The following is a 16364-nucleotide window of genomic DNA, read 5'->3' on the forward strand; positions in this document are numbered from 1 at the left end:
AAGATGCATCTCAAAATCATAACGTCACTGCTTGAAAGGGTTCAAATATGCAAAGATGCTGGAAAACTGAAGAATCTGCAGGACCTTAAAGATTTTTCTGAAGAACGCTGCTCAGTTTAACTGTTCAGAACAAACAAGGGACTCATGCACAACCATCACAAAACAGAAAGACAGTCGAGGATCATCAGGTAACAGAACACAGTATTAAGAACCAAGGGTTCCCAAACTTTTGAGGGGGTTATTTTAATAATTTCAGCAATTTTTTGTCTTGTGGACTAAATGTTAATATCTTTTATGTACAATATCTTACTCAGGACAGTACTAAATAAAATCTAACATGCATTTAGTATGATCTCTCTCATTTTTTTGAAAATTACTCATATTTTCACAGATTCTGCAAGGGGTGCCCAAACTTTCGAGCCCCACTGTATGTACAGAACAGAATGTGGAAGTCTAAAGGAAGTCTGTCATTGGAAGAGACAGATGAGGTTATGAAGATAATATGAGAGGCATATGAACAGCAAATGATCTTCCTTTGAGTCATAACAGTGATTGTGGAAGAGAAAACAGAGCGACACGGCACTGGAAGCAGCGAACAGAGTCTCTTACCTTCTAGAGTATCAGCAGCTTCATCTTGCTTCATCTCTCTCAGGAAGTAGAGCGTGAGATCAAGAGCTGCTTCTTTCATACTGCATCTGTTCTCATTAAAGTCCTTCACAAAGTATTGCATGTCCTCTTTTTGTAATATTTTCTTAAACTTTTCCAGTTCTTTCTTCAGAAATGTAATTATTTTGCTTTCAAGATCCTACAAAGAAAGACAAGAATGAATGAGAGGAAAAAATCCTATATTTTTATAAATATTATTTATTCGGTAATTAAATATATTCATAAAAAAGTTCAAGTTCAAAAAATCAAGTTGAGACAAACATTAATTTGCTGTAAATATTAATTAAAATAGGCTTTCATTCTTATTTTATAGGTTCTTAAAAAAAACAATTAGGAATAAAAGTTCTGTCTCACTCTTATTCAATAACATATTTGATTATTATAATTATTAAATGTTCTTGAAAATGTGTTTTATTACCTGGAAGATCTGCAGGAGACTGTCTGTAAAATTATTGTGTTTCCTGTGAGACTGTAAATCTGGATCTAATGTTTCATACTGAAGCCTGATCGTAAATAAAATAAAATAAATCAAAATACTGCATTTTTAGGAAAAGAAATATGACCAAAATATCTTGTAAACATTTTAGCAAAGAGAAAAACAATAAATAAGTGATAGATTTATGGACTACAAGTAGTTTTCTGATAATTATTCACTGATACACTTTCTGACACAGTCTTTGTTTAAAGAAAAATAAGAAACAGATCAAATACTGTTTAGTTTGTGATGTTTCTTCACTGAAGTGTGGTCCGTCATCCTTTGACTGGTCACTCTTCACAGACACATGTGAGTCTGATCTTACACTAATGACACAAAGAGAGAAGAGAAACTTTTCTACAGGAGGTTCATCTGTGTTTTATATTGACACACATTCTCTCTAGTCCTTCACAGAAACATCTGCAGAGTTTTAAAGATAGCAGTCATTCTTGTTTACAGACTCACATGTGTTCAGCAATTTCTGTAAAGTACTTAAAATGTGAGAATAAATATATTTTTACAAATATTTGACTGATCTAATTAAAGAGATTTTCAACTCTCTTACATTTCAGATACAATCTCATAAAGTTTTTTATTTCAGTTTAATTTTCTACAACTTTATGTCCTGAAGTGTCAACATAAAATACAGTTATTTATGTGTGGTTTATTGTATTTTATATACAGTGTATTTAGGTGTGTGTACATTTACATTTATTCATTTAGTGACGCTTTTTATCCAAAGCGACTTACACTTGCTATATATGTCAGAGGTCACACTCCTCTGCAGCAGCTAGGGTTAAGTGTCTTGATCAGGTACACATTGGTGTCTCACAGTGGATTTGAACCTGGGTCTCTCACACCAAAGAATGTGTCTTATCCACTGCGCCAAAACCACCTGCTATGTGTATATCTGATGTTGTACACAGGAAGCTGGGAGAAAATGCACTGCAGCTTCATAAAGCATGCTGTACACAAGCTAACCTTTGGGTCGTATGGCTCAGGAACAGAGTTATTAATAAATCTTAAACACTGAATCCAAACAAAGAGGGTTTACTTTCTCATCCAAACACACAGCGTCTCCACAACATGACGACAACACTACAACTCACTGAAGCCTCGTCTTCTCTTTGTGTAAACCTTTGAACAGCATTACGCTAATATTTAACATTGTGATGCACACATTTGTGAAATTAATATCTGGACTTCAGTCAAGGCATTTTAATCATTTCTGGATCAGTGTTCTTTTTTTCTTTTTTTTTAGGAAGTTATGAAGCTCTGAAGTTCTGCAAATCATTTGTAAATATAAAACACAGTTTGTTAAGGTTGTGTCTTTTTCAGCAATCCTCTGAAAGTGCAGCAGTGTTTAAAATGCTTCTCTGAAAACAGACTCAGTCTTACCTCTGTTTCTGTGAGAGACTCATCTTTCCTCTCTTCTCTGACAGACTGCAGCTAAACTGTCATTGATCAGCACTGGCTTGAGACAACAATCTGCTGTTCAGTGTGACCTGGAGATGATGAGGTTAATGAGATCAAGAAATATGTTCAGTTAGCAAAACGCTGGACTTTTGGTAGTTCCTGATTTACATCCCGTGGTAACTAGGATTTACACAAGCTCCAGTCTGGATCCAGAACACCTGAGAAGAGATGATGCTGACCCTCAGAGGACCCCAGATGATGCTAACCCTGAATCAACAACAGAACTAACAATTATTGCTAAATGTGTGACTGAATCATATAATAGTTATTAATTAATAATATTAATAATGTTCATCGTCTAGATGACTACGTCTTGTATAATTTTTTTCTGAAAAATCCTGTTAGTACTCGATGGCGCCGCGCATGGCTGCTTCAGTGCTTGGCACTCCAGTGTTTGTATTGTTTTTGTTCGTTTTTCCTGTTTTTTGTTTAACAAACACGATCAGTTTCACCAGGGATGAACTGCTGAACATTCGGCAGAACACACCACAAGATCTTTTACCGGATTTAAATTATTCAGACGTTTTACTGAACATTGTTATCGGAGGAGCGGCGGCGCTGATCAAACGCTTCAGGACGCGCAGACGGGGGAAGCGAGGGGGAGCGCTCGTCAGACTCAGGAAGCGCGGATTTCGAACGCCGTTGCCTAGCATCCATCTGGCAAATCTCTGCTCTCTACCCAACAAAACAGACGAACTCCTTCTGCTCTCTCGGACAAATAAGGATTTCTCACTGCTCTGCTCTTGCTGCTCTGTGTTTCATGGAAACCTGGCTGAATGACGCCATACCGGACAGCGCGCTCCATCTGCCGGGCTTTCAGCTGTTCAGAGCGGATCGCGAATCAGAATCGACGGGGAAATCGCGCGGCGGCGGGACATGCTTTCACATCAATGAACGGTGGTGTAGAGATGTAACGGTGTTAAAGAAGATGTGCTGTCCTGATCTAGAAATGCAGTTTGTCAACTGCAAGCCGTTCTATTCGCCGCGGGAGTTTCATTCGTTCATTCTGGTTAGTGTTTACATCCATCCGCAAGCGCACGTGAGCTCAGCTTTACAGAAACTCGCTGATCAGATCACAGAGACAGAACAACAACACCCGGACTCTGTTTTAATCATTCTTGGGGACTTTAATAAAGCCAATCTTTCCTGTGATCTGCCAAAATACAGACAGCATGTTACATGTCCCACCAGAGACAGTAATATATTGGATCACTGTTACACCACAATAAAGGATGCATATCACTCTGTTCCACGAGCAGCTTTGGGACGTTCTGATCACTGTCTGATTCATCTTATACCATCCTACAAGCAGAAACTTAAATCTGCTAAACCTGTAGTAAGGACTGTGAAGAGATGGACCAGCGAAACAGAGCAGGATTTACAATCTTGTTTTGACCTCACTGATTGGAGTGTTTTTGAAGCTGCTACCACCGATCTGGACGAACTCACAGAGACTGTAACATCATATATCAGTTTCTGTGAGGATGTATGCATTCCTACCAGGACTTATTTAACATTCAACAATGATAAGCCATGGTTTACAGTAAAACTCAGACATCTTCGTCAGGCCAAAGAGGATGCCTACAGAAATGGGGACAGGGTCTTGTACAATCAGGCCAGGAACACACTGAACAAAGAGATCAGAGCGGCTAAAAAGACCTACGCTAAAAAGTTGGAAGACCAGTTTTCTTCCAACGACTCAACTTCAGTTTGGAGAGGACTGAGGGCCATCACAAACTACAAGACACCATCCCCTTGCACTGAGGCTAATCAACGGCTTGCTAACGACCTGAATGAGTTTTATTGTAGATTTGAAACCCCCAACACCCATTCTGACCAACCATTAACACCTCCTGCAATCCCCCGTTCCACACCTCCTGCTCTTCAAATCTGTGAAGATGATGTGCGCCAGGTCTTCAAGAAGAACAAAAGAAAAAAAGCACCAGGCCCAGATGGCGTTACACCAGCCTGTCTGAAAATCTGTGCTGACCAACTGGCCCCCATCTTTTCACAGATCTTCAACAGATCCCTGGAGTTGTGTGAAGTGCCTTCCTGCTTCAAACGCTCCACCATAATGCCCATTCCAAAGAAACCCAAGATAACAGGACTTAACGACTACAGGCCTGTGGCTCTAACATCTGTCGTCATGAAGTCGTTTGAAAAACTGGTTCTGGGTTATCTGAAGGACATCACTGGACCCTTACTGGACCCCCTGCAGTTTGCTTACCGAGCAAACAGGTCCGTGGATGATGCAATCAACATTGGATTGCACTTCACCCTACAACATCTGGACAAAACAGGGACTTATGTGAGGATCCTGTTTGTGGACTTTAGTTCAGCTTTCAACACCATCATCCCAACAACCCTCCAGACCAAACTGACCCAGCTCTCTGTTCCTAGCTCTATCTGTCAGTGGATCACCAGCTTTCTGACAGATAGGCAACAGTTAGTGAGACTGGGGAAATTCATGTCAAACAGCTGCACCACCAACACTGGCGCCCCTCAGGGATGTGTTCTCTCCCCTCTGCTCTTCTCCCTGTACACCAATGACTGCACCTCTAAAGACCCCTCTGTCAAGCTCCTAAAGTTTGCAGATGACACTACAGTCATCGGCCTCATCCAGGACGGTGATGAGTCTGCTTACAGACAAGAGGTTGAGCAGCTGGCTGTCTGGTGCAGTCTTAACAACCTGGAGCTGAACACGCTCAAAACAGTGGAGATGATCGTGGACTTTAGGAGAAACCCACCTGCACTCCCCCCACTCACCATCATGAACAGCACTGTGACTGCAGTGGAGTCATTCAGATTCCTGGGAACCACCATTTCTCAGGACCTGAAGTGGGACAATCACATTGACTCCATTGTAAAAAAGGCCCAACAAAGGTTGTACTTCCTTCGCCAGCTGAGGAAGTTTAACTTGCCACAGGAGCTGCTGAAACAGTTCTACTCAGCCGTCATTGAGTCTGTACTGTGTACTTCTATAACTGTCTGGTTTGGCTCAGCAACAAAATCAGACATCAGAAGACTACAGAGAACTGTTCGGACTGCTGAAAGGATTATTGGTGCTCCCCTGCCCAGCCTTCAAGAACTGTATACATCCAGAGTGAGGAAAAGGGCTCATAAAATCACTCTGGATCCCTCACATCCAAGTCACCCCATTTTTGAACTTTTGCCATCTGGCCGGCGCCTCAGAGCCGCAAATACCAGAACAGTAAGGCACAAAAACAGTTTCTTCCCCCAGGCAATCTACCTCATGAACAGTTAAATGTTCCCCACTTATGCTTATGCAAACAAAAGTGCAATATCCTTATATTTATTTGTTACCCCCCCATCCTAGTACATCCCTGCATCTTATTCAATCCTATTCCATTATCATTTATAGCACAATTGTTTATACACTTATCTATTTGCCTAGTTTTTTTTTTTTTTTTTTTTTTTTTTGTGTGTGTGTTGATGTCTCTGTGTACTGGAAGCTTATGTCACTAAAACAAATTCCTTGTATGCGCAAACATACTTGGCAATAAAGCTCTTTCTGATTCTGATTCTGATTCATACGTGCACAAACTGACAGTCACCACTTATAAGCTACTACTAAATATTGTAGAAACATAATTTTCTGTAAAGTTGCTTTTTAATGATTTGTATTGTAAAAAGCGCTATACAAATAAACTTGAATTGAATTGAATTGAATTTGCAGCAAAAAAAAAAAAAAAAAAAAAAAAAAACACTATATACAATAAAGTGAGTTACAAACAAATGCATTGCCATGTAGAATAACCAGATGATCTTAATGAGAAATGGCTGGTTTAAAAACACTTTCGATTTCGCGAAACAGCATAAAACAGAAGAGGAAATACGGAGACACCTTCAGAAACACATTCGTTTTCAATAACCCCTTTCTGAAAACTTACTTGCAGTCTTGTCCACTAAGAAGAGAATTTATAAGCATTTGAAACACTAATTTTTTCTGTGCTTTAAGCTTGAAAATGAAAAATGTTTTCTAGGAATGGCATTCATCAATTCCAATGAGCAACGCTTGCTCTTGTGATCTGCGTGTTGTCTTCAGTTACTTTCGTTTTCTTCTTCTTCGTGGGTTTTACTGGAGGGTCTCGAGCGAGCTGAACAGTTACTGCCACCTGCTGTACTGGAGCCTGGATATTACACCGAATACATTTAAACACTGCATTATTACTCCTGGACTGTTATGTATCATGTTTATTGCAAATGTCCCACATGCAGAGATTTGTTTTAATTTGTTACTTTAAATTATTTCTATTCATATAAAGGTGTAGTATTAATACTTGTTCTACAGTTTCTGCTTCTTTATGTTTATAGGCTCAATGTCCAACTGGTTTTTGATTGCATCATTGCCAGGCGGCAAGGAAGTCGACCGGAAGTTGAAGTCGGGTGGGGGCTGCCATCTTGTAGCAGAACTTCACTTGCGTTAGCATTCCCATTGACTCCCATTCATTTTGGCGTCACTTTGACAGCGAATAACTTTACATCTGAGGCGTTTAAAGACTCCATTTGTCCATTATTTATTTCTAAAGATACACGACAATGTATAAAGGGCTCCATTACCTTCTATGTTACATTATGGCCCCGAATAAACAGTTTTTGTAAAAAATAGGCTAACGATTGCGTCATAACCACTCGACTCTCTGTCGCATTACCGTATAGACAGGAGGAGAAGCTCGCAGGCAATTAACTTAATATGGCGTACTGGCGTTACATTTTAAAATACTATACAAAATAATTAATCAGAATACTTACTCCTGCTCACTCACGCCAAAGAACTCCCCGCTCAAGCTCGCCGTCTCTGCAAGATTAACGATGGCAGTTTGCATGCACAACCACTTAGAAGATTTACATCTGTCAGACAGGTTGCTGACATCATCAAGCTTAGTTTGAGTCTGCGCGTCAGAAACGGAAGTGCTAAAAAACGCTAAAAATGGGCTTCACTTGTCTCAATTGAGTTCCAATGGGGTCGCTGTGTCCTTTTCTTTTACTGTCTATGATCATTACTTTGTCCAGCTGTGGGTTGCCAATCATTGTGTATTAAGGAGAATCATCCCACATTAAAGACAATAAAGTAGTGTTCCGTATTAAAAAGAAGGAAAAGAAAAGAAAAGAAAAACAATAGGAACACACAAATTCAGAAATATGTTAGAAGCAAATAACATGGTTTAAGTGTTGTTGAGAGATTTGTGATGACTGTGAGTGTTATCGTCTCATGTTTTACTTTTCTTTTTGGTTCCTTCAGAATACAAACCAACAATGTTGTCAGAGTGAAGTTCACAGACAGCAGTGTGTGTTTTCTAGTGAACTTTTAAAAACTCTTTCCACATAAAGAACATGAATGTTGTTTTCTGCTTTGAATGAACTTACAGAACAGTGTACGTCACGCATCCTTTCATTATAATAATATATCAATGTCTCCTCCTCAGATGAGTAGTTAACATCTTCAGTCTTACAGAAGTGTATCGTGTTTGAGCTGATGTTTTAATTTATGGCAAGAAACCTTGCAGAAGGCAGAAATTCAGAAACTGTCCCAAACACCCTTAATTCACCCCATCATTACACCCTTTTAAAGATATCTAGAAACAGATTTGTTCACTAGGGCCTGTCTTAGATTTTTTATTGTTGTATTTTTGTTGTAACATACACTGGGTAATGTACATTATTTTACTTCTCTTATCTCTTTGATGTTTTAGTTATTTTCTGTAAATTAAATATACACACAAAATATAAAATACACACAACTTTTATTCTTACTGAATACTGTTTGTAAACTGTACAGTTGTATTATCATCTAAGAAAGATAATTGATGTGAAAATATGTGGTGACAATATTGATGGAGCGAGTTGATGTAGGTAAGTGAAAATATGCTCAGAAAATAGTATTAATGGAGATAAACAGAGCAAACCTGGGAATGTTTTTCTTGTTTGTCTCCATTCATCAAATATATACTATATATATTTCATATATATGTGTGTGTGTGAAATTGTATATGTTTTACATATTTAAATTTTTCCATGTTATTAACAGATGAAGGTGTGGAAAAAGGAGGCTGTCCAGTTCCCACTACAGTGCGGCTTCATAAAAGGAAAGGTGTGTTGATGTACTGTGTGTAAACCCATACATTTTAACTGACATTAATTGATGTGAGTCTTCATGAAGTATGTATTTCCATTTGTAAGATGTTTATTATGTTTGGGCAATGTCCAGATGTATTTGTTCATTTAACAGTAGAGGTGAACAATTATCTGAAATTAATCGAAATCACACTATAGACTTCAATTCACAAGGTGCAATATTTGTGACAAAATAGCATTTTAAATTAAATATTGTGGTGCTTCAAAGATGATCTGGTCTACAAATCATATTCTACAGCTTTAAAGGATAGTGGGCCTAAAAAAGAAAATTCTGTCATTAATTACTCCCCCTTGTGTCATTCCATGACCTTTGTTCATCTTCAGAACACAAATTGAGATATTTTTTATGAAACACGAGAGCTTTCTAACTCTCCATAGACTGCAGCATAACTGAAATGTTCCCAGAGCCAGAAAGGTTGCAAGGACATTGGTAAAACAGTCCATCTGTGGTTCAACTGTTATTCTATGAAGCTATGAGAATGTATTTTGGGCACAAAGACAACAAAATAACCACTGAATTCAACAATTATACTCTTCTGAACCAGAACAGACGAGGATGTCAGTTATTTTCTATGAGGGAATTCTGAAAGTGAGTGTTTTCATCTCATTTAAAATATGTATTTAATAAAGTTCACCAAATCTAACTGAATCGTTTTAAACGGTTCGCGTCTCTATTAAGCATTAATCGACAAATGACTTAAGCTGTTAACTTTTTTAATGTGTCTTACACTCCCTCTGAGTTCAAACAAACCAATATCCCGGAGTAATTCATTTACTCAAACAGTACACTGACTGAACTGCTGTGAAGAGAGAACTGAAGATGAACACCGAGTAAGTGTTTTACCTCATTAACTATGTTTTTCATACAATAATATTATGTAATAATGATATTTTTATGCTGTGCGTGCCTAGACGATCTGAAACGTTTCTCACAGATTAAATTTGATGTCAAATCAAACCCAAATCTAAAATAGCAATATCATTTACGTTAGTTCATTGTTTCTTGCATGTCTGTCTTGTGACCAAATTTTGTGATTACATTAAGCATTCATTTAAAAAGTTTTCATAATGTTGATGTATTTGTATATTGGATTTGTGTGATTTTTACACACACACACACACATATGTATGTGTGTGTGTATGTGTTTGTTTCATATATTCATATATTTTCATATATATATTCATTTGTATATATTTGTAAATAACTTTTCAATATACGGTCCTCAAACTCTCTATACTGCATGAGTTACACGTGGGTAGCATGAACTACAGATTAGATTAGATTATTTTGGTATGCTTGTACTGTCATTTATTTATGTGCTGTCCCATTTATGTGCATTCATTCTGATAGACGGAGCCCTGCCTCAGCGCATTGAGATCAACATGGAATTCAGGAACCACAACTTATTTTCCAGTAAGACGGACTTCTTTTTACAACAAAAATCTATATTTTTACAGTGATTTAAATGCTTTTCCTTAAAGGGTTATAGTTTACCCCAAAATTTAAATAATCATCTACTTACCCTTGAAGTTTGTCTTATGTCATATCACAAAAGGAGATTTCAATAAAATGTCCCGAATATGCTTGTCCATATAATGTCAGTCTATGGCGAATAACATCAAGCTGTTAAAATAGAAGCCAAAGTATAACAGAGTGGTCTTATGTCTCATGTGATGTATATTCCAAGTGTTGTGTGTGTATACAATAAGGTTTGGTGAGAAACATACTGAACTTTTTCATATTATTTAACAAACATCCTGACTTGATTGTTGGTCTCTGTGCATGACTGTGTGCTCATGAGACACTATTAGTTCAGTTCACACTGAATTGCACACAAGTTCTGAAAAAAATCAAGATTAATAAAAACATTACATAAAAAACTAAGCATGGAAATCCCCAAAATGTGTAATTTCTTCACTGACTCCGGACTGGAGCTTCGGTTGTCATGACAGCCGACAGATGAACGTGATCACTTCCTGTTGCAACGAGCACAACAGATGTATTTACCTCAGAGAAAAAAGCACATAGATTGTATTTTATTTTGTGTTTTTATTCATCTTGATTGGTCACAACGCACATTCATGCACAGAGACCAGCAGTCGGGTAAATAAAGATGACATCATTTTTATTGTTTGGGGTCGAAATAACCCTTAAAACAAATTGTTCACCTGAATTGTTATTTACTTATACTCATGCCATTCCACAGACATGTAAGACACGTATGTCATACAGGATTGGAACCACATGAAGATTGACAACATTTTGGGATAAATGTTTTGAGTAAACTATTATTGTATTGTAATTGATACTTGTCTCTGACATTTCAATTGTTAATAAAAGCTTTGATAAATGGATGTGAAATGATTCACCCCCCCCCCCCCCCCCCCCCCACCATTTTTATAGTTTCAATTTAAATAAATAATTGTAAACATGCATTGATTTGTGGATTATTATATATATATATGTATGTATGTATGTATGTATGTATTTTATTTTTTTACTTGAACATTGAACTCCTGAACCTGAACAGCACACAATTAACTCAAATTTAACACTCCTGAAATGTATATATGACTCCCTCCGTTTCGGAGTTAGAATAACACTTTCAGAAGTGTGAAATATGTACATTACGCACAGAGTACATTTCAACACCATGCTGGATTTACAAATAAACTCTTTCAGTGTTAAAATGTACTTATTTCACACTTTCGAAAGTGTTATTTTAACTCCCAAAACGGAGGGAGTCATATATACATTTCAAGAGTGTTAAATTTGACTCAAATTGAGTTCAATGTACACTGGCGTTGTTGCTGTGGGGGTGCCTAATCTTTCCATCATACAAGATGAGTCGGGTTGGCGTGAACAAGTTTCTTTGGCAATGAATGTTTGGGGCTTACCCTCCTTGTGAAGGGTGTCAATGATTGTCTTCTGGACAACTGTCAGACCAGCAGTCTTCCCCATGATTGTGCACAACCCACTTAGCCTCATTATGTGACCTGCACCCAACTGAAGTTTGGTACCAAAAAAAGTATTGATTGCAAGTTTGAGATGATTGAAGTGTTTATGTATAGCTTGTATTAGCTTAACATTGGTTTTAATTTGAAAAAAAAAAAAAAGTTCTTTTTATAATGAAGTTAAAACAAGACATTCTTTTAGATCATCTAAACTTGATACCCTAATTCAAAGACATAACTTAATTGAAATTACTACGTTGAACCCACTAATGGGGATAAGTTAACAGAATGCTCACTACTGAGTTCACTTTATTTTGAACTTGCATAGCAAAGTTGAAACAACTATAATTGTATAGTCATGTTGACTCACAGAAGACAATTCACAGCTTAACAAGACTCAGAATAATGAGTTAAATCAATTCATTAATCCATTTTGTTTTTAATTGAAATTTTGAGGCAGCTGCTTAACTTATGATTTTAAGTAGAACCAAGTAGATATTTTTTACAGTGATAGACACTGTTTCGTTTCCAATTTCTACAGGTGCCCAATGTGCTGGATTCCTCTTTTTTAACTATTTATTTTCCTCTGTTGTAATAATAAATAATAATTAGTTTGTTCGTTTCACACATCAGTTGTTAACACTTTTGAGTGAGTTTATGAGTTGTCATCATACTGTTTTTTAGAAATGTTTTTTTATTTCTTTATTTTCAGACACAAAGTGTAAGACATAAAATGTATCTGGGAGTTTGTTCAGAGAATGGTCTCATAAAATAAATAAACATATTCATAGTGGCTGATCCTTAACTTGTCTTTATTTATCACATATTTTGGATACACATTTCATCTATATCAAACTCTGGAAATGCCTTGGTAATTAACTGACAACCTGTTACGACATCTTTATACAAAGCTATTTGACATGGGAAATAATCGAGTAAATGTTTCAAATTTATATAAAACTATTGAACAGTGTCAAATAATGATACCGTCATTTAAAATAATTATAACTTTCAAGTCTGTCCATTTGCACCATGCACTTTATACCAATAAAAAGGTTTTTAAAAGCTGTTGTAAGTGAGCTCATAAAATATTGTACATATGTGTCTTGTGTCATTATGGCATAGCGTTTGTGACTTTCCCTGGATCCCCTTCCTCTTCAGATGACACTGTTATTACTGTAGATCACTTTTACTAAGATTACTGCAAACAGATGTCTTTCCATTAACAAGGTAATGTGCTGGATTATATTTATATTCTTAGCAATCATGTTACAGTTACACTTGTAATAAAACTTGTTATAATTACTTTAATTTCATATATAGTAGCCTGCCATATTTAACTGTTGCTGATTTGATGGCTCCTCACATGTACGCATCAAACTCTTCTTCTTGGTGAGGATGTTGCTGGATTCTGAAATCACATAAATAACATCTCTACAATACAAATCTGACCTGTACATTCTGAACAGCAGACAAAACACAAGTAGTGTATGTACCTCGCAAAACCTGGTGTCGGTGCATAAATGTAAAAAGTCTGCTTATTAAGGAACAAGACGTTAGGAAGACCCCCACACACTAAAGATTGTCTCCCTTGTTCTTTATTTCAAGAACTACTCAGCTGATTAAGAGCTTTAAATACCTCAGTCATCTCACAAGAGCTGTAGGCCTGATGAAGACCTCCTGCTCAAAATGACTTGTCCTCATAAAGAATAATTTAAAATGCATAGTCGGCTTAATATCTGTAAAATTAAGAGGAAGACATTTTAAAATTAAGGACCTGAAAATTTGTTAATTCCAAAAAAATCCAGACGACACATCTGCAAGTCATACAAATAACAAATATATTAGATGAGTTGTCAACACACCAGTCTGATTATAAAGGCTAGAAACATTTGTTCAGTTGATTTCTGAAGGTTATGTTGGTCATCACATCTGGTACCTACAGAATCCTAAAGCAACAATAATACAAGTAAATGATTATGATGTCTTTCAGACTCGGCCTTAAAAGAGTTTCAATACCAATATTAAGATAATCTAGAGCCCCAAATCAGTGTTTATAGTCTCAGTGGAGTTACAAGCCCACAAGTTTATAGCAAGCAAAACAGGAAGACAAGTCCTTCCTTAATTCTCCTGCATGGCACAGATTCTCAGTTCTACACGTGATTAGCAGACTGCAATAGTAAACTACTTCGATGACTGTCTGTAAAATACTGTACCCTCAGTAGCCCACTGTCTGACATCATGTACCCACTGAAGCACACCCTAGTTCACTGCTCAAATCCTCTTGAGAGTCTGGGGTCAAAAATAAAAGATGAACAAGGGTTTTCACTTTGCAATCTTAAAAACTGAGAAAAGTGATGAAAAGCTTTGTATTCATAACTGAAGGCATAGCATCATACCTTGATGTATCTGCTGGATAATGCAAGATGAAGGCCTTCTAGCATGGACAGTTAGCATTTCATTCCTGGCTTTTAACAACTCAATTATGTGATGGAGAATAGTCCTATTAAAGCTCATGGGATTTCAGTTCATCCACACATTGACCATTGAGTTTTAATTCAAGAGAGACGGAATGCAGTTTTATTAATGTAATCTCCTTAATTTATGTCATGTATGCAATATCCGACAAGTTTCTGACACAGAATAAAAATGATAAAAAGAAGAGAGAATAAAAAAAAAGGTTTTCTAAAATAATATAACCAACAATTACCAGATTTGGTCATGTACTTGGATGGGTGCCACCACATATACCATGTGTCTAACTTCAGACCTCAACACAAGATTGGTTGAAAGACCACAACATATTGCTTGTAATGTCTGTAACAGACTGAGATACTAGTCTGTATTATACAAGCTTACACTAAGAGGTCTTGAGGGATACATTAACTATTTAATAAAGCAACAATCATAGATTTATAAAAATTAAACATTATTTATTTTACTCACACTTTTCATTTTACTTCTGATCACTATACAACACTGAGTTCTTCACAGAAACCTTTCCAATGTATGTGAAATATTAATAATAATAATTAGATATTGAGAATAATTTGGTAGTTTTCTCGGTGCAGAGAAAAGTATATTTATTTTGTTCATCATTTGCAACTGCTTTTTATCACTTAATTAGAAGCACCACAAATTAAATTGTCATCTTTAATAGGGACTATTGAAAAGACATTTAGAAGTTTCTTTTAAAATGCAAAGTTGAAAGTAAAAAAATAATAATCTCTGTAAACTCTTAAGTGTGTCCCATAAGGCAGTGGTTCCCAATCCTGGTCCTGGAGAAGCCCAACACTGCACATTTGAGATGTGTCCCGGATCAAACACACCTGATTCAACTCATCAGCTCATCAGTGAAGACTCCAAGACCTCAAGCAAACTTCAGTTTCTTCTATGTGTGTGGAAAAACAGTCTGTTAACAAAGTAAAATAGGGAAGGTCAGAGGACATGTTCATACAACTTTTACTTTCCACTACATCAGACAGTAAACATAATGTATTACACCCAAAATACTTAATAAAAGTACATCGTGAATAGCAGTGAGGAAATGTCAATATTGCTTCCAGCGTGTTAATCAAACAGAGTTTACAAGAGAAGAAACATCACAATATAAATCAAATCACACAACCTCATTCAAGTTGAAAAGTATATTTATATTATAGATCAGACTAAATTGTAATAGAGACATGCACATTTTCTATAAGGCTGCTTTGAAATGGCATGTATTGTGAAAAACACTTTACAAAATAATTTGATTATTTTATTTTATTAATACTCAAAAAGAGAGGTTAGAAATTCTATTGGAAACACAGTCCCCAAAGTCAAAGAAATAAAAGAAAATACATCTGCAAGAAGTACAAAAGGTCTCTGAACGGGGATGACATTTAAAGATGGATGTCTTTGGATGCACCACAATACTGGCTGACATGATAACTACCATCTGAAGCATTTCTCTATTAGTGGAACATTTCAGCCACCTGAGCAAAACCATTCTTTATACCAGACCTGAACAGTGCATGCACAAAAACATGTGTAGCTTTTAACTCTAATGTGCTCTTTATATTTGATTTGACCCTTGATATAACTAAATTATCTACATTTTAAGTTACCTGAGAAAGTTCAGTAAAGTTTTTAAAGAAGTTTCTTAGGCTTATCAAGGCTGTATCTATAATACTGAATATTATTTCACAAAATAATATTGTGAAATATTTTTGCAATTTAAAATAAAAGTTTTCTATTTTAATATACTTTAAAATATAATTTATTCCTGTGAAGCAAAGCTGAATTTTCCGTGTCACATGATCCTTCAGAAATCATTCTAAAATGCTAATTTATAATGTTGGAAAAACATTATTTCAGGATTATTTGAGAAATAAAAGGTTCAAAAGAACATGGTTTATTCAAAATAGAAATTTTGTGTTACAATATACACAACTATTCAAACTATGTTTGGGGTCAGTACATTTTTTCTTTCTTATTTATTATTTTTTTTAATTAATACTTTTATTCAGCAAGGATGTGTTAAATGGATACAAAAATTATCGTAAAGTGTTAGAAAATATTTATGTTTTTAATCAATGCTGTTCTTTTTTACTTTTTATTAGCATAATCAATGATTAAAATATTAAGCAGCACA

General features: G+C 36.1%; 2 long non-coding RNA genes across 2 annotated transcripts; both read right to left on the reverse strand.

Moving 5' to 3' along the window:
• Positions 1–1383: 1383 nt before the first annotated feature.
• LOC113081228 (uncharacterized) lies at positions 1384–6611 on the reverse strand. The gene is made up of 3 exons (XR_003282123.1): positions 6529–6611; positions 2540–2646; positions 1384–1467 (listed from the first exon to the last, which is right to left on the reverse strand). It is a non-coding gene; the product is annotated as an uncharacterized LOC113081228 (long non-coding RNA).
• A 6482-nt stretch (positions 6612–13093) lies between these two features.
• LOC113081229 (uncharacterized) lies at positions 13094–14132 on the reverse strand. Its single transcript, XR_003282124.1, has 3 exons — positions 13945–14132; positions 13594–13677; positions 13094–13139 (listed from the first exon to the last, which is right to left on the reverse strand). It is a non-coding gene; the product is annotated as an uncharacterized LOC113081229 (long non-coding RNA).
• Positions 14133–16364: the final 2232 nt, after the last annotated feature.

This window comes from Carassius auratus, unplaced genomic scaffold (genome assembly GCF_003368295.1).
Source record: "Carassius auratus strain Wakin unplaced genomic scaffold, ASM336829v1 scaf_tig00033441, whole genome shotgun sequence".
Classification (NCBI taxonomy): domain Eukaryota; kingdom Metazoa; phylum Chordata; class Actinopteri; order Cypriniformes; family Cyprinidae; genus Carassius; species Carassius auratus.